The 23,072-nt window shown below is 44.4% G+C and overlaps 1 long non-coding RNA gene across 4 annotated transcripts in view; it reads right to left on the bottom strand.

The window, feature by feature from the left end:
- Window positions 1–23,072, bottom strand: part of LOC102985548 (uncharacterized) — a 28,431-nt gene that overhangs the window by 2,918 nt on the left and 2,441 nt on the right. For 2 of the 4 annotated variants that reach the window (XR_008619373.1, XR_008619372.1), the window contains exons 3-5: window positions 8,876–8,986; window positions 5,806–6,949; window positions 3,643–3,828 (exon numbers count right to left, since the gene is read on the bottom strand). This is a non-coding gene — a long non-coding RNA (uncharacterized lncRNA). The remainder of the gene's footprint in view (window positions 1–3,642; window positions 3,829–5,805; window positions 6,950–8,875; window positions 8,987–23,072) is intronic. The other 2 variants (XR_448337.4, XR_008619374.1) reach the window with 2 other exon arrangements.

The following is a 23,072-nucleotide window of genomic DNA, read 5'->3' as shown; positions in this document are numbered from 1 at the left end:
CCAGATCCCTTCCCCTACCCTCTCTCCTGGGCCCACACCTTAGGAGGCAGTTTGATAATCAAACGCGCAGGCCTGCTCCAGAAATCAATGCTCACAGGATAAAAGATCAGGATGAAAAGGATGGGAAGTTATGTAAGCCCATTCTGAAAGGTGTTGAAGATTCTGAATTTCATCCCAACCAATTCTTGAACAGGTTTATCTTTCTGGTTCAGTTGTATAAAAATGTTTTTCTCTAAGAATGCTTTTGATCCTCTTGCATACAACCCTTCTGGTGAAGGGTCTGGATGACAGTAAGGGATGATTTTAACATGTAAGGTTATGATTGTTAAATGGGACACACTGAGTTTGAAACAACAGAGAAAAACCAAACCCCAGCACCAGGGCAGCACTAATGCCCTGTTTTTCAAAACTGTCCCTGGAAGCTGACCCTCTTCCTGAAGGAAAACTCCCTGAGCACCTTTCCAAGCAGCTGGAAGCTTTTAACTCACACTGAGCCTTTATCACACCTGACAGCTCTGAGCATGGGACAGCAGGGGCAGCCCAGCTCCCTGCACTTCACGTGGAGAACGCCTGCAGATGCTGTCCACTTGCGGGTGGATGAACTTCTGTCACAGACAAGTCCACCGTTCGTAACTGCCACTCTTGGGCACTCCCTCCAAATCCGAGGACTGAGTTGAACTAACTGGATGGAACTGGAGGCCTTTGGAGGGAGCCCCATGATGGGGACCCACACTGAGGGTCCTGTGAACCCGTACTGCCTGCCCAGTGGCTGTCCTGCATGCGGTGCCCCAATGATCATCAGCTCTTGGTTTCCAGGGGTTCCACGTGCACCCTCTGGGGTACTCTTCTTGTGTGTTTCACTTTCTAGCACCACCTCAGTCCTTGGAAGCCTTCAGGTCAGCTTTCACTTTCCGTCCAGAGCTGTGCTGAACCTCACCTGATGCCTCGGACCAGTAAAAACTTGACAAGAAAGCCACCTGGATGGCTAAAACAGCCCTTTATGGTTACTGGGCTTTGTTTAACTGGCAGAGTCCCGAACTTCTAAAGGGCATGACTGAGGTCAGTGCTGCAGGCTGGTCTCATCCTGCTGCATGCGCTCCTAATAAGGATAATTTTGCTGCAAAGATGCCTTGGCCAAGAATGGAGGGGGTGGACAGTGCAGAAAAGAGCGAGTATAGCAGGCCTGAGACTGCGTTTCAGAAAGACCGGCCCTTGGCTAGCACTGGGCAACATGGGTTTCAGGAGGGCTCTCTCCAGTCCTGAGATGATGAATGGCTCGCTGTGCTGAGCTGTTTGTACAAACCATGTGATTCATGCTGAATATCTGCTTTCCTTCTGGAAGCCTGGAGTTTGGGTGCCTGCCAGGCAGAGGCTACCTATGTGGCTGACCCCCAATAACACCCCGGGCCCCTAGGCTCAAGTGAGCGCCCCTGATAGATGACATATCACATGTGTTGTCACAATTTGTTGCTGGAGGAATTAAGTACATCTACTGGGAGTCTATTAACACTCCAGAAAGCCTGAGCCTGGTGCCCTCTGGACTCTGCCCCGTGTACCTCTTCCCTTCACTGATCTCACCTTGTGTCCTTTCACTGTAATAAATCACAGCTGTGAGTCACAGCCTAACAGATCATGGAACCTGGGAGTGGTCTTGGGGATACCTACACACTATGGAAAAAGGACAAGAAGGATTAAGCGATTTGTAGGAAGGATGAAGAGAGCTCAATACAAGAAGATGGGAAAAGGGACAAAGACAGGAAACGAGGCAAGAATCAATACAGCAGCAGGACTGAACTTGTGGCCCCTGGGGCTGCCACCCACAATGTGAGCTCAAGGGCTCACAGGATTGTCCAGAGGACAGTCCTCAGATGACCCCAGCACAGCACAACTGCCAGAGGGAACAGAACGACCAACACCCTCAACTCAACTGGAAACATGAGCAGACGGGGTAATAATCCTTTTAGGATGTACAGATGTACAGGATTTGAGACTTTGTGTCCATTTTGTTGAGCTTTTGCAACCACTCTGTGAGGCAGACTGGACAGGGATGATTACTGTTCCTAATTCACAGAGCATGTAAAGGCCTCCTGCTTCTAGAGTCACAATTAATTGTCCCAGCTGTTTGTACCTCTTTGATAAAACTCACCATGATCTACCACATGTGCTGGTTCATTGTGCACTTCTGTCTCTTCTACTAGACTTTGATTTCCTTCATGGGGCCTGCTCTGACTTCTTTCTCTTGTCTTTTTTTGGGATGGGGGGAGAGGATAATCTTTTCTCATGAAAAATTCATTGTGAGAAAATAATGAAAATAAAACAAAATAAAAATCTCATGTAATCCTTATTTTAGTCATTTCTGTGTCCCACCCAGATCCAAGAATAACCTGGCATGCAGTAGGTGATGAATCAACAATTCATTGATCTGTTGTCAGCTGAAGGGCTGTCCCGAAGATGAAATGAGATTAGGCCTGGCACCTAACAGGCTCTCTATCAATGCTGGTTGAGTATCATTGTTATTTTTTTTTTGCTGTTAATAAGTTGAAACAGGAGGAAGAAGATCACATTTTTGGCTTGCAGAACCTAGTGAAACTGGTCTAGCAGGTCACTTGTGAAACCAACCACAAAAGGTCTGCCCCTAAGAGACCACACAAATAGAATGTTAAAGTCAGCAGCTTCCACCCCTGAGAGGCACCAAGTAGAATCAAGCATCTCATCCAGGTGTGAGGCTTCTTTTCAGCATCAGCTTCACTGACTACCTGTGACTCACTCAATGTGGAATGGCTGACTTTGTCTTAGCATCTCATGAATGAGTGTCTGGGCAAGGACAAAGGAAACTATTAGGGTGGGGAAGGGCAATTAAAAACTCCAATGAAGAAATTGAGGAATGACTGGAAACAAGCAATGTACAGAGTTGAGACATGCCGACTTGAAATCACGTCATGATGGTACCTTAGGTATCTCTTTAAAAATGCAAAAACTGCAGTAGACAGAAAATATGAGGGAAAAAAAAAGCTGTAACCATAATCAGAAAAGGCCAAGGTCAGCGATCAGGGAGGGAGCTCCAAAATCACCTACTGGTATTCCCTGCAGCACAGGAGTCTTCAGAGATGCTCCAGATACTACAAATCATTAAGTATCTCTTGCCAAGAATATGTCTTGCTGCTTGAGGCATCTTTTCAAGCTTTTAATCTGTTTTTGTTCCAGTGGTAAAGATCTAAAAATTAGTGATATATGCCAGGCCTATCTTTTATAGATAGGAATCTAAAGCCCAGAGAGGGCAATTAACTTGTTCAGAAAAACTCAAGGGCAGACCTGGGTCTTCAACCCATAAGTCTTGCTTCCCTAACCCACGTGAGGATAAATTGATAAAATGACAGACGCACCGGTTCCAATTGATGTATGATACCAGACATGGGCCTCTACCTGCCCCAAACCTAAAGGAGGTCTTCGTGAGAGCCCTCCTCTTGTCATCAGAAGGTGAGGTTCAGAAGGGCTTCAAGATTTGGGGATCAGAGGGTTCTCACTTCCTGAAACATGACCTCCCCAGATTTCTCTTGCCTGCTGCCAACAGAACTAGCGTCTTATCCCCCGCTTTTAATCCATGCCATTCTGGCTCAGTCTCTCTTTACCTTCTGCTCTCACCTTCCTGTCCCTCTGGGCTCAGCCTGGCCCTTGCACTGTGCAGTGAGTGAGAGGTCCTGGATGTCTCTGCTCCCTCTTTCATTGACTCTCTCTGGGCCTGGATGGGGTTTACCTCCTTGCGGTGTCCCAGGGCAGCTAATCAATCCCAGTCAGAAGAGTCCTTGAGTTCTTACAGCTGGAAGAAAACTTTGAGACCATCTAATTCAATCCCCTAATTTTGCAGATGAGGAAACGCAGACAAAGTCACACAGTAAAACTAGGATTCCAATTCAGGCTTCCTAATCCAACCCACATCCACCACCCTTCCAATAACCACACCACCCTTCTCCCTTTTAACTCCACTCAGTTGAAATCAACACATACTTATGGAATGTCTAATACATGCATATTAGGAAAGGGAGAGAGGAGGAAGGACATATGAGAAAGGGGCAGAAATCACAAATTGATCCAAAAGAAGCTGTGAGGGGGACAAGGATGCATTCGTCATCCTTAAGAGGCTTATGATCAAGAGGAAAAGGCAATAGCACAGGGAGATGGTCTCAGTGCTTTGCAATGACCTACAGGGGTGGGACAGGGAGGATGGGAGGGAGGCTCAAGAGGGAGGGGATATGGCGACATGTGTATGCATATGGCTGATTTGCTTTGTTGTGCAACAGAAACTAACACAGTATTGTGAAGTAATTATACTCCAGTAAAGATCTATTAAAAAAAGAAGAAGAAGAAGAAAAAGCAAGACAAGTACATAACCCACAGCAATATATAAGAGCTCTAAAAAGGTTTACCCTTGTTAGATAAGAATGAAGGAAGTTTAAGATGCTTTGATAAAGGCTTTGGGGAAGAGGCAATAATTCAAACAGGTTAAATCATTCACCACCCATTCAGCTCCCTTCTAGCTGGCCCTTAGAGGCTAGAAAGCCAGAGACCATCCCTGACTCCTGTGCAGCTGGGGTGGCGAGGAGACTCCTTTCTGGCCAATGAGACAAAAGCAGGTTCCTTCTAGGACAGCTTCTACCACTTCTGCCTCGTTCTTCCAGGAACTTGGGTTATGCTTAGAGTACAGCAGCTGTCACTAAGGCAGGGACAGTAGGGAAGATGGAAAGAGCCTGGTTCTGGAAGGAATTCAGGATGAAGCTGCCACACCAGCCCTAGACTGCCTGCCCCTGGGCTTCCTGTTACATGAGATACCTTGATCCCTATTGGTTCGTCCCCTGCAGCAGAACTTCTCTTATATGCAGCTGAATCCAACGTGGCTGCTTCACAGGCCTTGGAAAAGTGATGGGATTTCAAACAAGCAGAGGTGGATGGCAAGGAAGGTGTAAAAGCAAGCACTCCAGGATGGGGAACGTATGGGGTACATTCTCAGGAAGCAGGAACGAGTACAGAGGGAGATCAGAGGAGAAGTTGAGAGATGCAGTCTGGTGCCGGGGACAGAACCTGGAAGCCTGTGGACTTTGTTCAGACAGCAGAGAGGGATTGCTGAGAAGGGAGCAGCACTTTTCTTGGGGAGCTGATGTTAGTTCCTTGGCATCAAACACCAGGTGCTTCGGTGAGCAGGCTGAAGCAAGAGTGGGTGGCCTGTTTCCTTCTAATCTGCAGCACATGTGTTACATTCCTGTTTGCTTAGTGTGTACATGGAACTTCAGGAACCGCAGTACCACAAACTCCCTCCCATCTGAAGGCGTTACTCTCATCACTTTCTTCCCACCAGCGCTTGCCTGGCTGGCAAAGCACAGCCAGAGCCCTCTGGCTCCTAAAGTGTGCCCTTCTCTGACTGCAGTCCGTGTCAGGCCACAAGCATCCTCACCAAGGATGCTCAAAGAGGGAAGCAATGAGAAGACAGACATATGCAAAAATAAACCTGATCTGGGGTCACTGACGGGAAAATGGAAGTGGGAAAGATATCCAACCTATGATGGTCCTGAACAGGCTCAAGACCACCAGGCAGCAACACAGAATAAATTCTTCCCGGGTTGGACTTGTCTATGTGTATGTGTTTCTCTGATTCAGACACTTGGGCACAGAGGCAGTGTGATACAGTGGAAAAGTACTGCTTCCAGTCTGCCTCCAAATAGATGTTTGGACTAAAAATTTTTTTTAATTTTTGAAAATTTTTAAATTTTAAAAATTATCATTTCCTTGACTTCAATCTCCCCATATACTCACCTATACACTGAGAGGTCTGGATGGAAAATCAAAAGCTTCACCCTTCAAGCTCCCAGGGCAGCCAGCAGAGGGCCCTAGTCTCTCCACATCCAACTCACCAGGCCCTGTTCTGAGTCCTCAGTTTCTTGATTGGCAAGAATCCTGTTTTCTCCACAGTCAGTGCACATAGCAGAAACTCAATAAATCTTTACTGAGTGGATAAATGAGCTGCACAGTAATTCTCTGATAAAGGTTTTAGGAGAGGTACAGACTCTCTACGGGCCTGGGACAACAGATGGCAATTAAATGACACCAATCTGCACACCCAAGCCCCAGGCCAGTCGGCTCTAGGAGAGAATGAGGCTTAGTGCAGTTTTTCACCAACTATACTCCATAGAACCAGTCCCACTAGACGTTGATAACGTTCTGAGAAAAAGGTCCTCTGGTCAAAAAAAGTTAAGAAATGTGCTAACTTTACCTGGCATTCTACCCAACTCCCTGGGCATTAATTACCCTAGTAAAGGCCTGAGAAGTCCTATAGGAAAGATATTTGGTTAATCTTGTGTAACCTAGGGACTTCCCTGGTGGTCCAGCAGTTAGGAATCTGCACTCCCACTGCAGGGGGCCTGGGGTTTGATCCCTGGTAGGGGAACTAAGATCCTGCAAGCCATGTGGCGCTGTCAAAAAAACATAAAAATAAATAAATAAATAAATCTTGTGTAACCTAGAATTTCTCAAACTTATTTATCCATGCAACCTGTTTTTGGAGAATACCTATGAACATGACCATGGTTGGAGAAACGATGGTTTAATGTGAATGGTTTCTACAGTGCAGTTTTCACTTACAAATCCTACTGAGCATGTGAAAAGCCCCCCTAGGCCAAAAAAATCATTGGTTGCTGCATAAACAAATGGACAGGACAAGGAAATGAGGACAGATATAAGAATTCAGAATTATTACTACAATTATTGTCTCATCCTTCAGTGAACATCTACTCAACATCAGCAGACTATCTATTTGGTGTTAAATACAGGGGATATAAAGAGAAATAAGGTAGAGTCCCCTTTCTCCATAAGAGCACTGCCTAAAGGGAAGAGATAGTAAGTACAGAATAATGTGCAAGTACCTAGGAAGAAAGACCTGGGAGAATCACGGAAACTGGACCTTGAATAATAAAAATAATAATAACATTAATAACAATACCTTTATATAGTGCTCGCCACATTGCCAAGTACTATTCTAAGCACTTTACATATATTAACCCACTTAAACATCACAACAATCTTATCAGGTACCTTTAGTACCTGTATTCTACAAATGAGGTCAGTGAAGCCCAGAGACGTTAAGCAACTTGCCCAAGATTCACATAGCTAGATGCCTAGACTGTTTGTGGAAACAATATGGTTTATGCTGAATACCATTTTCCTCCTGGAAGTCTGGAATTCTGGTAAATGTTAGGCAGAGGGTGTCTATGTGACCAGCCCCTGGTAACAACCTTGGGGACTAGTTCTCTAATGAGTTTCCCCTGTTGACAGTATTTGACATGTGTTGTTACTGTGTGTTGCTGAGGAATTGAGCACATCCTGCGTGACTCCAGTGGGAGAGGACTCTTGAGAGCTTAGGCCTTGTTTCCTCTGGGCTTCACCCCATGCAGCTTTTCTCTTTGCTGATTCTGCTTTGTATCCTTTCCCTGAAATAAACCTCAGCCACAAGTACAACTATACGCTGAGTCGCGTGAGTCCTCCTAGCAAATTACCAAACCTAGGGGTGGTCGCAGGGACCCCTGACATGTCTCCCCTCAGGTGGATGTGGGCTGGGAAGTATACTCAGCATCTAAACCTGCGTGGCCTCCCTATGCTCCTGGCCATCCTCCCATCTCTCTCTGCCTCAGTTCCAAAGGAAGATAGAACATCAGATGTTTATTTAAAATAAGCCTAGAGCTTCTCAGAAAAATGTGGGGTGCAGGTCAGGTGTGCTCCTCCAGCCCCACCTGTCCCATGACTGCATCCGGAGCACCAGCCAGGTGATGCCCACGCCCAGCTGCTTGTCTCCAGGAGCCTTAGCAACATACGTGGGCCAACCACGTGCTTTCTGGGTGCCTATTCATCCCAGCAGCCTGTGACTCTGATTGCTCCATACTGGAATGGTCTGGGATTCTCCTGAGACAATTCCCAAAAGAGGAAACAAAGGCTGATGGTCACAAAGCTTGTAAAAGGAGGTGCAGGGCGAATCTTCCATACCCTGCCAGAATCCAAAGTAGCCCCAATTAACATGTGATGAGTGAAGGGTGATGCACCCCGGACCTCTGATCTTTATTGTCCCCAAGTTCAGGAATCTGCACCAGCCAGGCCCTGGCTCCAGGGGTCTCAGTCATAAAGGTGTGTCTGAGGGAGGAGCTGTCAGACCAAACACTGGTTCCTCACACTGGCTCTGCTCTGCAAACTGCCAAGGTCCCCAAATACTAAGCCAGGGTTCTCTGAGAAATGGGGGTGGGGAGCTGGGGGTGGAGAGCTGGGTGGGGGAGGGTTGATGGCCTTTTTGTGCTACAAGTCATAGTTTTTGTTGCTGCCACACCTTATAAGATATGAGCTGGGGTAAAAAATATGAGGCCTGGCAAGCCCTTCACTGTCAATTCCCCATCATCCAGGGGACTGCTTTTCTTTCTAGAGCTCTAACATTGGCAGTATAGACTTTTTCTTTTCATTCTTTCCAGACATACTCCTCACTCCTCCCAGGAAAACAGAACATCAACAGTATTGAAAGTAACAACCTATTCAACTACAGATGGGAGAGTTTATGGGGTTGCAAAGGGTACAGAGTGCTGCTCACACAATTCCATACCTGTATGTGGAGGTAGGTACCTGATTTTCCTATACAACAGTGAAGACCATCTGAGTCTTTGTAAGATGTAGTCTTTTTTTTTTTTAGAGAATCCTTAAGTCTTCATTCTTTGATATAGTCACCTGGGGCTAGCCTTGCCTAATCTGGGTTTTCCTTTTGGCAGTTTACTAAGGAATCTCTATTTTCTTCTTAGTTTCACCCAAATTCTATTTCCCCCCAAACTAGACTATTCCTTTTGTGGTCCATTACCTTGCAGAAACAACCAGAGTTCTGAGTTAAGATCCAAAAGGGCTTGGCTTCAAATGCCACCAGTGGACTTTGGACAGGTTCCATAATCTCGCTGGGCCTCGTTTTTCTCACCTGTAAAATAGGAGCAAATACAATAATCCATGTGACAGGTTTAGCTGTGCGCCCTCTGCATAGCAAACCTGGAATAAAAGGTGGCTGTTGCCACAGCGAAGACTTTCTCCAAGTCTCCTTAAACTCAGGTTTTAGAGGCCCCCATGCAGACAAAAGTATTGACTTTTTTTCCATTTCTCCCTCATCTTTTATTAAGTCCCTATTTGTCTTCTCTCTTCTTTTCCCTTACGGATTATTCTCTGACATCTGAGTCCCGTGGGCCCTCTGACCCCCGGTTCAGCAATATCTTTTTTTTTTTTTTTTTTTTTTTTTTTTTGCGCTACGCGGGCCTCTCACTATTGTGGCCTCTCCCGTTGCGGAGCACAGGCTCCGGACGCGCAGGCTCAGCGGCCATGGCTCACGGGCCCAGCTCGCTCCGCGGCATGTGGGATCCTCCCGGACCGGGACACGAACCCGTGTCCCCTGCATCGGCAGGCGGACTCTCAACCACTGCGCCACCAGGGAAGCCGTCCGTTCAGCAATCTTTATCTCAAATCCACACTTGGTGCTTCCTCCTCACGACTCTCTTAGTCAATTAGCAGGTGTTTATAGAGCACTTTCCAGACTACAGGCAGCATTTTCACAGCAGAGAGGACACATTAAATTTTTCTTCAGTTGAGACACTAAGAGTTAATAATTAATAAGAGCTACTAGAAAAAAGTTTCTTTCCTGATTTAGCTCTGAGATTTGTATTACCTGTAACAAACATTTTATGGTTGATTGAGATAGCTAAATAACTACTTTTCTTCTTCTTTCATGAGCCACATGCATTCTAGATGCTTCTTTCCTCCTGAGGGTCTAATAAAGTCCCACCCTTTCTGCTGGAATAACAATGGCCATACAGCACATTGTCCAGTTGTGTGGGTTTCTGGGATCCGCGGTGGTGGGGGGAGTAAGTATGAAATCCCATCATTTATCCAGCCAGAGTAGCTCCAAGGAGAGGCAGAAGAGGGCATTTAAATATCAGATTCAAGACACAGTATAGGTTTAGACATCAGGGAAATGCCAATCAAAACCATAATGAGATACCATCACACCTACCATTGTAGGATTAAAATCTAAAAGACAGATAATAACAAGTGTTGGCAAGGGTGGAGAATTTGGAACCCTCAGACACTGCTGGTGGGAACATAAAATGGTGGAGTTGCTGTGGAAAACAGTTTCTTAAAAGGTTAAACATAGATTTATCATATATATGATCCAGCAATTTCACTCCTAGGTATATATCCAAGAGAAATGAAAACATATGTCCACACAAAAATTGTATGAATAGTCATAGCACCATTATTCAGAATAGCCAAAAACCAGAAATAACCCAGATGTCCATGAACTCATGAATGGATAAATAAGATGTGGTATGTCCATTAGTGGGATGTTATTTGGCAATAAAAAGGAATGAAATACTGGTGGATGCTAAAACATGGATAAACCTTTAAAACGATACGCTACGTGAAAGAAGCCAGTCATCAAAGATCACATATTGCATGATTCCTTTTATATGAAATGTGCAGAATAGGCAAATCTATAGCGTCAGAAGGTAGATTAGTAGTTGCCTAGGGCTGAGGAAGGTTGGAGGGAAATGGGAGTGACTGCTCATAGTACAGGATTTCCCTATAGCGTGATGAAAATGTCCTAAAATTGATTGTGGTGATGGTTGCTCAACTTGGTGAAATGCTGAACAAACACTGAACTGTACACTTTAACTGGGTATACTGTATGGTATGTCAATTACATCCCAATAAAATGGTTATACTATAGATAGATAAATAAATAAACAAGCAGGACACAATCTTATCTTGATAACAAAGACTAAAGACTGAAGGTCAAAACGTAGTTTGAGTAACTATAATCCCCTAGGCAAACCTAATCATCAGTGCAAAACGGGAGCTATGTGCTGTAAGGAAGGCACTCTGAGAAAACCAAACCTTCAAAACCAGATAAAAGTGGATCATCTAAAAAGATACTTTAATGTCACCTTCCCTTGGCTACTTTAAATTATATCCAGATTGCTCAGGATAGTAATTATGAGGTAAAAGCTAAACCTATATGCAATTCTACATGGAAACCAAACCAAGTAAAGATGTTATTGGCCATTGTGTATTCCACGCCATTGAACAACTCCCAGGTTACTCTAGGCCCTGCCTGGGAGTTGTTTGCCATGTCTGATTTAGTGCTCTGCCTGTTACATGGCAGCCAAATCAGCTTTGCCATCTGCCTCAGAGTCTCAGCTCACCTCTTACCATGAGTAGCAAAAGTAAAAGATGTTGTTCCTATATCCAGTCATAACCTATAGTAATTATATAAGATATAAAAATAAATATATTCAGTTTATAATATAATATAAATATAATAAATAAGGCCCTACTGACAATGGCAATGAGGAACACAAAATGTGTGATATCAATATACAGGAACTATAAAATTCTACTGAAGAACAAAAAAGATATGAATAAAAGGAACAATATTCCATGTACCAGGACGGGAAGGCTTGGTATTGAAAAGAAATCAATCCCCTTCAAATTATTCCATAGGTTCAATAAAATTCCAGTGAAATTTGTAGTGGAAGCAAGCGTGTGTGAGAATGTGTACGTGTATGCATTAGTGGGCATGTGTGTAGTGCGTGTAAACAAGTACTTTTGCAGGGGGTGGGGCACAATTTGGACAACTTGATTCTCAGGTTTTCTTGGATGAGACTATAGCCAAGAGTTTTTTAAAAATAGGAACAATGAGGGTGGAATAAAGCAACATCTATAGAATTAGAGGAACAGAAGAGAGTTCAGAAATAGACGCTTATAGTTATAAGAAATTTGTAAATGATGTTGGGACAGCTGGCCAGTGTGAGAGGCCACGGCTGGCCTGCTGCTTGGGCGGCTTGAGGCCGGAAAGCTTCTCCACTGCAGGGAAAGCCCTCGTGTCAAACTGAAAAGTCCTAGGTCTGTGACACAGCTAATGTGAGAACAAGAACCCAGACATCAGGACATCTAGACCTGGAGTCTAGATTGGCAGGTACAGAGTAGTTACACTGCTGTGTAGGGTAGGGTTGGGAGCTATTGTATTAATAACATGACTTCCCACTATATTGGGAATAAAAACTCGAGCAGAGGAGATACAAAAGATTCCCCTAATCCTAACCTCTGCCACCCTATGTAAGCCTCAGAGAGAGAAGGTGGGTCGTGAGGAACTGTGAAAACTTTCCATCAGGGTACCCTTCACCCAAGTTAAGTAATCGCTTGCCCTCACTGACTCCATGTCTGAATGTCTAATTTCCGCTGACCCAGAAACTAACGGGGGCCTTGGCCTCTCACAAGTCTCCATTTGGAAAAGTGCAAAATCGATCTCTCCCTTAATCTGTTCACCAAAATTAATTCCAAATAAATTAACCTTCTGATACAACAATTCAACTTCTAGGAATCTCAACTATTGCAGTGCTCATAAAAAGTACATCAAGACATATGTAAAAGAATATTCATTACAGCAATGCTTGTATTGGCCAAAAGAGTAGAAAACAGTAGTCATGATAATAGGTAATAGATATTGAGGACTCACTGTGAGTCTGGCTTTGCTTGAAGTCTTTACACTGAGGCCCTCATCTGACCCGCACTGCACCCCACCAGAGAAGTGGTATTATCAGTTCCATTTTACAGACAGGGAAACGGTGGCACCGAAATGTGGTCACATAGCTGGTTTGACTTAGATATCTGGCTCCAAAGCTCACTCTATTAAGCAGTACTCTTCACTGCCTTAACGCAAACGTTCATGACTCATTCACTCATTCGTTCATTGGAAAATCTTTATTGAGCATTGCCGTGCTTAAGCACTGGAGACAGTGAACAAGAGTAAATATGGTCCCTACCCTCATTGAGCTTTCAGTCTAGTGGGGGGACAAAGACATACAAAAGCATGCCTAACTATAAACTATGAGTGCAAGAAAGATGGATATACAGTGTTTTGTTAGGAGGCCATTTAATAGGTCACATGATGAACCCAGGGTGCAGGGAAGGCTTCCCTGAGGAAATCACATCAGAGCTGAGATCTGATGGGGGAGTAGGTTGGGGCAGGTAGGGATATGTGTGTGTGTGTGTGTGTGTGTGTGTGTGTGTGTGTGTGTGTGTGTGTGCAGAGAACAACCTGTGTAATGATCCTGTGGCAGAGGGAGTGTGGTGTAAACACTTATACCAGTAACTATAAGTGCTATTTTAGGGCCCTGGCTTCTGAGAAACCTACACATGTCATCCTGTTTGCAACCTCCCAGCCACGGAATGCTGGCGCTTGGTAGGGTGGAGGGTGATGGCAGTTCTGTCTGGGTCTGGAGTGTATGCCTCTAGGGCTTGGGAGGGAAAGAGGTGCAGATAATTCCAGTTGCTGGGCTGGGGCTTAGCATGCCTCACATGCAAACAGCACCTTTGGTGATACACATCTGCAGGAGAGAATGAGTCTAATCTAGTCTAGAGGGAGGCCACTCCTTCTCCAGAAAGGAGAGACAAATTCAGATGGATACAAAGGACCAGACACAAACTCATTTTCAAAGGCACTATGCGGACGGCACAGCTGGGAGGTCCTGGCTGCTTCCTGGAGTCAGATACAGTGTGCATCTGCTCTCCACTGCAGAGCAAGTTTCCACAAGCACATAGCAGGGGTAAAGCACAGGCTTGCATGCTGAGGGTAATAGAACAAAATACTGTACTTACATACCTCATAGGGCCTCAAATCATTTTTGAAATAAGAAGCAGTATAAATAAATATAACAGAAAAAGCAAGGCATATACACATAAAAAGATCAAATTCTACATAAAATATATTATGAATATAACCATATAAAACAAACCAACCAAAATACTATAAACAGTAAAAGGACTGGGAAGAAATATTCTTTAAAAAGAGTGTAAATTATGTTTTTCCTCTCAAATGTGAAATTATGTAAGGGTTTTCCCACTATTTTGTATTTCCTAAAGTTCTAAAATAAACACACTACATTTCTGATGGCAAGATAGTAAACTTTATTTAAATCCATTAATTAATGCACTCAATAGATCCTCACTAAGTGCCTCTTGCACGAGGCATGGTTCTAGAAGCTGGGATTCAACAGTGTGTGTGTCTGAAATCGCGAGGATCAGGAAGGGCAGCATGGCTGAGGCAGACGAAAGAAAGGAGGAGGGAGGAGCGGGGGTGGGGGGTTGGGGGGGAGGGGGTTACAGGGTAGCGGCATCCTGTAGGCCCTTTAGAACATGAAAAGATTTTGGATTTTATTCTAAATGGGTTTAAACAAAACACTAAGCGAGAGTAAAATGCCCTTGCAGGAGAGAGGGCAAAACAGTATATAACTGCCCGGTTCAGATGTCATGGTGAGGAAGGCAAGGACACAGGGCAGGAGAGTGAGGAAGGCTTCACAGGTGGAGTAATCAGCAAGCTGGGCGAGAAGGAAGGTAGGATTCACACCAACAGATAAGGCCACGCTGGGTGAAGGACACCTATTTTGTCACAGCCCTTTAACAAAATCAAAACCAAAATACGAATTAAATAAATATTGAGAATAAATATTTTCAAGGAAGGAAGCTCTGTGTTAATAATGGACAACTAGACCTTTTATTGGAGATAAAAAATATGCCAAAAATGATGGCAGGAAATTTGCAAGATGTCTGATATAATTGTGTCCATAAGAACTCAAAGTATGTTAAACCTCCTGGTTCTTATGAAATAGTCACATTAGGGAGGAAAAAGAAATTCTACTTAGAGGGCAGCCCAGAACCTTTGTGAACCTATGGAACAATGAGGAAGAACTTTCCATTCCTTCCCCCCACCCCCGCACCGCCTTCTTGGCACCTGCTAAAAGGGACCTGTCCAGCCATCAAACACAGGCTTGTAATTGAACATGACACAGCCATTAGCCATGTGTTCTGAAAAGGCTAGTGGGGCTTTCCTCTCAAAGTCATCATACAAGGGTACAATTTCAGAGCACTTCAGAGCCAGGTAAAGTGCCGGGTACAATACCAGGTCACCTGTGAGGGTCACTCAACAAGCAATTACTGCACAAGGAGCAAGGGAAGAAGGAAAGTGGGGAGGAGGCCAGGGTGCTCGTACAAGTAACTGAAGAGTTCTTGTTTTATGTCCCCCCACCAAATGGAAGGCGCCCTAGGCCCAGCATTTCTAACCCCCAACTGAGCCACAGAAGGCAGCCCAGGTAAGCTCACTCCTTCCTCAGATCTAGCAAGAATCCCTCCATCAGCACTAGTGGAGCCCAGCAGTACTAGCAAGTGGAACAGATTGGGAGCCCTGCTGAACAAAAAGTGCAGCTGGGGGAAGTGCTCCACTTCTCCACTGGGCCTCAGACTTCTTCCAAGCCCATCAAGGGGATACTGTGGTGGTGGGTGGTACTGGCAGGAGGGACTCTAACACCACAGGCAGCCTGGCCCAGGAAGCATCTTTGTCCCCATGGGCTTGAAACTCCATTCCCCCACCCAAATATGGGGGGAGACAGGTGATACTGACATGAGGGATTCTGCCATAGCAAGTGCCTGGCCTAAGAAGCCTCTTTGTCCCCATGGGCCTTGTCCCCTCCCCAACTGAGAGACACCCAGTGGCCCGAGTCTGGGGAAACCTCTTCCTCCCCCATAGGCAGCACCAGCAGAGGCCTATGGGAACAGCATCAGATAACCCAAGCAGACCCAAATAACACTGCAAAGGCTCTGAAAATTAAACTGCCATTGAAACCACAGCCCAGCAAAGTAGACCAGGACCTGTGTGCTAAACCTAAGCACAGTAAATGCCTGCTAAAATAAAAAAATTTAAATAGGACCTCAAGTATGCTACTCAAGTATCCTAACATAACAGACAATATGTCCAGGAAACAATTTTTTTAAAAATCCATTACACCAAGGACCAAGAAAATCACAACTTGCATGAGAAGTCAACTGATACCAATCAAGATAAATTAATGTTGGAATTACCTGACGAGGATTTTAAAGCAGTTGTCATAAAAATGCTTCAACAACTAATTACAAATCCTCTTGAAACAAATGAAAAAATAGAAATTCTCAGCAAAAAAAGAAATCGTAAGAAAGAACCAATGAAAATGCAAAAACCAACTCAAAAATACAATAACAAAAATAAAAATCTTGCTGGCTGGTCTCAATATTAGACAGGAGATGACAGGATAGAATCAGTGAACTTGAGGACAGACCAAAAGAATTTAAGCAGTTGAACAGAGAAAAAACAGACAGAAAAAAAAAAATGAACAGAGCCCCAGGCTCTGGTTGGATAATAACAAAAAAGCCAACATTAATCACTGGAGTCCCAGAAAGAGAGGAGTTAAAAGAGTACCCAAAAAAATAATAGCTGAAAACAAAAATTTTCCAAATTTTATAGACACAACCTACAGCTTCAAGAAGCTAAGTGAATCCAGAGGATAAATTTAAAGAAATCTAAGCTAAGACACATGATAATTAAACTTTTAAGAACTAAAGACAAACAAACACAAAATTTTGAATGCAGCCAGGGAGGAACAACACAGTACCTATAGGGGAACACCAATTTGAATGACAAATTTCTCATCGGAATCCACGGACGCCAGCTGAAAATTGCACCACATTTTTTCAGGTGCTAAAAGAGAAGCTGTCAACAGTGAATTCTATGTCCAGCAAAATTATCCTTCATGAATAAAGGGGAAATAAAGTCATCCTTGGTCAAAGAAAAGATAAAAGAATTTGACACTGGCAGACCTACCCTTAAAGACTGCTATAGGATGCTCTTCAAGTAGAAATGAAATGATAAAAGAAAGAATCTTGGAGCATCAGGAAAGAAGGAAGAATGGATAAAACAGATATATGGTTACATACAATACCATATTCTCTTCATGACGTTTATAAGGATATTTGATGATTGAAACAAATATAAGACACTATCTGATACCCATGTACATGGTATTTAAAAACAGGGAAAGTAAAGGGACCTAAATGAAAGTAAGGTTTCCACACTTTACTTGAAGTGATAAAGTCACATATGCATAATGTAACACTGACAGCAAGCACTAAGAAAACTATACCAAGAGATACACTCAAAAACACAATAAATAAATCAAGATGAAATTCTAAAAAATGTTCAAGAAACTCACAGGAAGTCAAAAAAAGAGAAACAGAGAAATGATAATCAGAGGAATCAAATAGAAAATGAATAATAAAATGGTAGACCAAAGCTCTAACATATCGATAATTATCTTACACATAAATGGTCTAAACACATCCATCAAAAGACAGAAATCAGCAGAACGGATTTTTTTTTTTAATGATAAAAATATATGCTGCTTACAAGAATCTCACTTCAAATTCAAAACATAGGTAGTTTAACCATAGGTAGAATGTAAAAAGATACACCGGGGCTTCCCTGGTGGCGCAGTGGTTGCGCGTCCGCCTGCCGATGCAGGGGAACCGGGTTCGCGCCCCGGTCTGGGAGGATCCCACATGCCGCGGAGCGGCTGGGCCCGTGAGCCATGGCCGCTGAGCCTGCGCGTCCGGAGCCTGTGCCCCGCAACGGGAGAGGCCACAACAGAGGGAGGCCCGCATACCACAAAAAAAAAAAAAAAAAAAAAGATACACCATGAAAACATTAAAAATAAAAAAAGCGGAAGTAGCTATATTAATATCTGATAAGACAGACTTTTGAGCAAAGAACATCACTAGAGAAAAAGAGAGACATTACATACTGATAAAAGAATCAATCCACCAAGACATAACAACCCTAAATGTCTATGCACCAAACAACAGGGCATCAAGATACAAGAAGCAAAAACTGAGAGAGCTGAAAGAAACAGAAAAATCCACAGTTACGGTTGAGGACTTTAACACCCCTTCTCAGCAACTAACAGAACTACTAGACAGAAGATTAGCAAAGATATTTAAGAGCTGACTAACACAATGCTGATTTTAGGATACAATTTCTATCCTCTGGAAGAACTGCTTCTACCTCAAAAGGATTCATACTTTGAGAAAAGCCCTTGAGGAAATCACCATATCCCTGCCTCCTGAGAGCACAGACAAGCAGTATGGACCACATTTCAGAATCAGCACAGAAACTTCATATGGACAACTGGTCAGAAGGAGATAAGCATCATACATAGATCATTAAGGTTGGAAGAAGTCGTACAGGTCATTTATACCAGCTCTGGCCCCAGGCAGTACTTCTTTCCACAGTATTTCCTCCACCAAATAATCTAGCTCAGTGATGTCCAACTATGGGGCAAGAGAAAGGGACTCACTCTTTTTAGAAGCTCTTATAATTCATGCTCAGTATTAGGAAAAAAGAGTTGAGACCACAAAAGTTCTTACTCATGAAATGAGCACTCTCTTTCAATCATCAGCAGTCCCAATTAGTACAAAGTCTTGAGAAGATAATATAAATGTAAGTATACATCCATATATAAGCATATAAAATATACCATAATAGGAATTATCTCTAGCACTATAGTACCTTTTATTTTTGGCACTTTTGTTCTCCTCATAGTCTTGTCGGCCTAAATAAAGAGCCAAGCTCAAAGTTGTCAAAAAGATGAGCTCTTGCAGGAATAGCAGAGGAAATGCAATTCAGGACACAGACTATAGCAAGCTACAGGTGCTGAGGGTTGGGGGCAGGAAAGCAAAGAAAGGAGAGTTCACTTAGAGTCAGTTACAAAACAGGGACCAGCTTGAAGATTCCCTGAGCAGACAAAACCAGTACAACCATACAAAGCTCAGTTCAGCTTGGTTTTTGAGACCAACCCGACCTGGGTCGTGATTCATGCCTCTGGAAACCATAAGCAAAACTTCCCATGGTTGATATGAGGCAACCCCTGACCAAGTGCCTATCATTTAAGAAAATGCCAATATTATCAATTTTCTGTAATCAGGCATTTACAGGAAATCAGTCTCTCGGTCCTTAGGTTTTGTTTTCCTGAGGGCACATGTGTGAGATTTTACATTTTATATCCTCTGGCTCCATTTTAGATTGAAATTCTTTAACAGTTTACAAAATGTTTACTTCATAATCACAAAATACTCAAGTTAAGTTTTGATTTTGACAAGAACTTTACCTTTATCATCACGGCTGTCAGCCCACCTCTTGTTGTCCCTTTCCTCACACCATCAACGACCCCGTCCCTATGGTTCTCAAAGTCTGACTTGCACCTCCCTCCTTTTGTATTACTTTCGTTCTAACACAAACCAAAATCCTCTTTTCTTTTTTCTCTTCAGCAGGCCAAGACAAGGTGGCCTTTTCCAAATTCAACTGAGAGAATTAAAAGGAAAACAATCATAGAAAAGACTAGTAGGAACAAAACAGTTATGGCAAGCACTGTTGGTCTGCTCACTCAGCATGCTATCCACACCTGTGGTACCTGGTCACGTGCGCTACTGAGCCCTGAAGGGTGGCTGGTCCAAAATCAGATGTGCTAAATACACCAGGTTTGGAAGACTTCATACAAAAAAAAAAAAAAGTCCAAATTCTCTCATTAATAATTTGTATATTGATTACATGCTAAAATGATTTGGGGATATAGTGAATTAAATAAAACATATTTTAAACATTCATTTCAGCTGGGTTTTTTTTAACACCTTTTAAAAAGTGTGCTACTGGATCATTTAAAATTACATACCTGGCTCGAGTTCGAGTTCCACTGGGCAGCGCTGCCCTACCCTTGTCTCCCTCATCTGCCTTTACAGGAAAGGCTGCAAAGCGAAACACTCACCTTCCAGCCTCTCTCTCGTGCGTGGGGAGTCGTGGGACATGGTTTTGGCCAAGGGGGCGCTGCTGGGGTTGGGGGAGGATGGGGTTCCGAGAAAGCTTTTGCTTTCCTGGTAAAAAGAGACAGACCCAGCTGGCTCTGCCCTTTTACCTCCTATTCCATTTCTTGCTGCTTCGAATGAAGGTTGGACGCCAGGAACGAGGGCGGATGATTTGTGGCCACGAGAATAAACGCCAACTCACTGAGGAAGAGGGAGAGAGGCCCCGTGGGCCCGAGTCCTGAGATCAGGACCCACGTCTTTCGTCCCCAAACCCTGCTTTTTATTGTTAAAGACACCTGAGGTGGTGTTACTTGTCCATGTTCCCAGCTGATAGCGAAGCTTCCACAGGACGGCCCTCTGCCTGCGGCCGGCCCGAGGGCGGGCTCCGTGGCCATGTCAGCCTCCGGCCGCAACCCACTCTCTTCTCCCAACCCACTCTCTTCTCCCTCGACTCCCCTCCGGCTCCGGCGAGGCCCCCACCTTATCTCAGGCCCATATGGGAACATGCTCATCTCCTTCTAGGTCGAGACCTCAAAAAAACCCAGTTTAAAATTTTAGAGCCCCAAGGCTGTGCCAACTCTCGGACTGCGGACACACATCAGTTAGATGCTGGCACAGCTGTGGTGACAGGTATGCGGACCTCACTTCAGGCTCACACGCTTTGCAACCAGGGGGAAGCGGTCAAACCAACGAGGGCATTAGGATTATGCCGTAATTCATGAATAATACTTTAAAAAAATGAAAACCATAAACTACGTATAATTGGAACCAGCAAGCGCAGTAGCAGGAAGCACACTCTCAGAGGAAACACTCAAGCCCCACTGACTCGTCTCCAGGCCAACATCCCGGTTCTCTGGGCTGTCCCCGGTCAGGGTGCGGTGTTCAGTGCCCTAGCCTCCTGAATGTACTGTGGTTTGCCTGATTCTCCTTCAAGTATGCCACTGGGAGAAAAGAAAAGCCCACTTGCTAATCTGCACACCGGAGCTCTTCACAGCACCAGCCATCCAAGCATCAGAATGCACCGCAGGCGGCCTGCTGCCTCTGTTCATAGCCGCTGGACCTGAAGTGGGGCCAACAGAAGTGACAGTGTGTCGCCACTAACAGCCACCAGGAGGCCTCAGCGCTGGGGATCAGTTGACCCAGCTTCTAGATCCAGCTTGTGTGCCCTCAGGAAAATCACGATTATGGGAAAAAAACCTCAGTTAAGACCCACTTCTGGTCTCAGACCTTCTAACATCACTCCTCTTCCACCATGAGAGCAGCTGAATAGGCAAACTGTGACCAATGTCTGTTGGTGCCCCCTCCTCTTCAGTAAATGGCACCTTTCACCCAGGTGCTCAGGCCCAAACCTTGGAGTCATTCGTGATTCCTCGTTCTCTCCCACCAGACATGGAACTATTAGCAGAACTTTTAAGCTCTACCTTCCCAAATGCATCCCAAATCCAGTGCCTCTCACCTTTTCTCTCCACCGCCCCAGGCCAAGCTATCGTCACCGCACACCTGGGCTCTTGGAAAAGCCTCCTAACTGGTCTCCTCCCGAAAATCTATTCACTCCCCAGTCACCGGAATGGTCCTATCCGTCAGGCGATGTCACCCCACTGCTCTCACTCCTCCAATGTCTTCCTGTCTCCCTTAGAATGAAAATCTAAAGTCCTTTCCACACTCCCTAGGGTCCTAGAGCAGACCCCACCCCTCCCTGCTCCCTCCACTGGCTCCATCATTCCCTCCTCGCCAGCCACTCTGGTCTCCCACCTCAGCAACTTCGCACAGCCACCCCTCTGCTCAGAACATTCTTTCACCATTTATCAGTCTTCACTTCCTTCAGGTCTCTGCTCACAATTCCTCTCCTCAGAGAGGCTCTCCATGGCACATATTTTATTGTCTGTCTCCTCCCACTAGAATATAAGCTACTTGATAGCAGGAGCTTCTTCTGTTCACTGCTGGGTCCCCAACACCCTCATAGAGAGTCTGGGAATGAGGTGAATGAACAGCTAAATGCATAAATATCTTGCTCAATGCCTCTGTCTGATGACTGGGCTGACTTGCTACTAAAGGTTCTACTGCATGATGAAAGGAGACTTGTTCCTCAATATTCCAAAGATGTCACAGAGCTCACTCTGGTTGAATCAGAGGTAGGAGGCCCCAAACTCTACCTGTTTGGGTAGTTCTTCTCCCCAAAATAGCAGCTCCTGGTGGGGGGAAGGGGCCCTTTGAACCCCAAAACCCCCACAGAACAGTATTAAAAGCACTAGGTTAGGTGATTCCTAAAGGATTCTCTAACCCAAAAGCCAAATACAGTGAGAGGATTGGGAACAGAAAGACCTTCCCTGGGGCTGCTGCATTGCTCTGAAAGCGGCCACAGAGGTAGAAGCAGGAACCTGATGCCGTGTGATGTTGTCCTGGTAAACGGGGGCGCGTGCAGCTGAAGGGCTGCAGCAATAAACTCTCATTGAGCCCCGCTCTCAGGAGTGCAATGTCAAGCAATCCACTAAGGGATGAGGAAATTGCATCAAGGAAGCCAGCTGATCCTTGGGGAGATGAGAACACAGGGCCTGATGTCAGCATGACACCAGATTTTTAGCAGAGCCTACGTCACAGAAATAATGCTCTTGTCAACCTCATTATGAAAATAATACAGAAATCTGCAGCAGATGTCACTGTCAGCTTCTGGACTGTGAATCAATGACACCAACGCTTCAGGAATCAAACTGGAAGGCTAGACAAGGTCATTGAACTTGACTATTAAACAAGGTAATGGGACGTAATACAGTTCCTGGAACACATGTTCAACAAATGTTAACTGCTAGTAGTCAGAGCAATATGAAATCGACTGTTACTAAAGTTTCCTGCGTGGATTCGCTCATTCACTCCACAAACATTTGCTAGGCCCCTACTACGTGCTAGGCAATAAGGAGAGGAAAAAGGCTATAAAAGATTGTCCTGCCTTTTGTAAGATAACAATATAATAACAATGATGATGGTGATGAAAAGAGCAGCTAACATTTTTTGAGGATTTTCTCTGTACCAGGTACTGCTGGACCCTTTAAGTGCAGTATCTCATATGGGTATCACTATCCTTGTTTCAAATAGACATTTCTCCAAAGAAGATATACAGATTGCCAACAAACACATGAAAAAATGCTCAACATCATTAATCATTAGAGAAATGCAAATCAAAACTACAATGAGACATCATCTCACACTGGTCAGAATGGCCATCATCAAAAAATCTAGAAACAATAAATGCTGGAGAGGGTGTGGAGAAAAGGGAATACTCTTGCACTGTTGGTGGGAATGTA

This window comes from Physeter macrocephalus, chromosome 14 (genome assembly GCF_002837175.3).
Source record: "Physeter macrocephalus isolate SW-GA chromosome 14, ASM283717v5, whole genome shotgun sequence".
Lineage (NCBI taxonomy): Eukaryota > Metazoa > Chordata > Mammalia > Artiodactyla > Physeteridae > Physeter > Physeter macrocephalus.
This window is presented reverse-complemented; position numbering and strand designations above follow the sequence as displayed.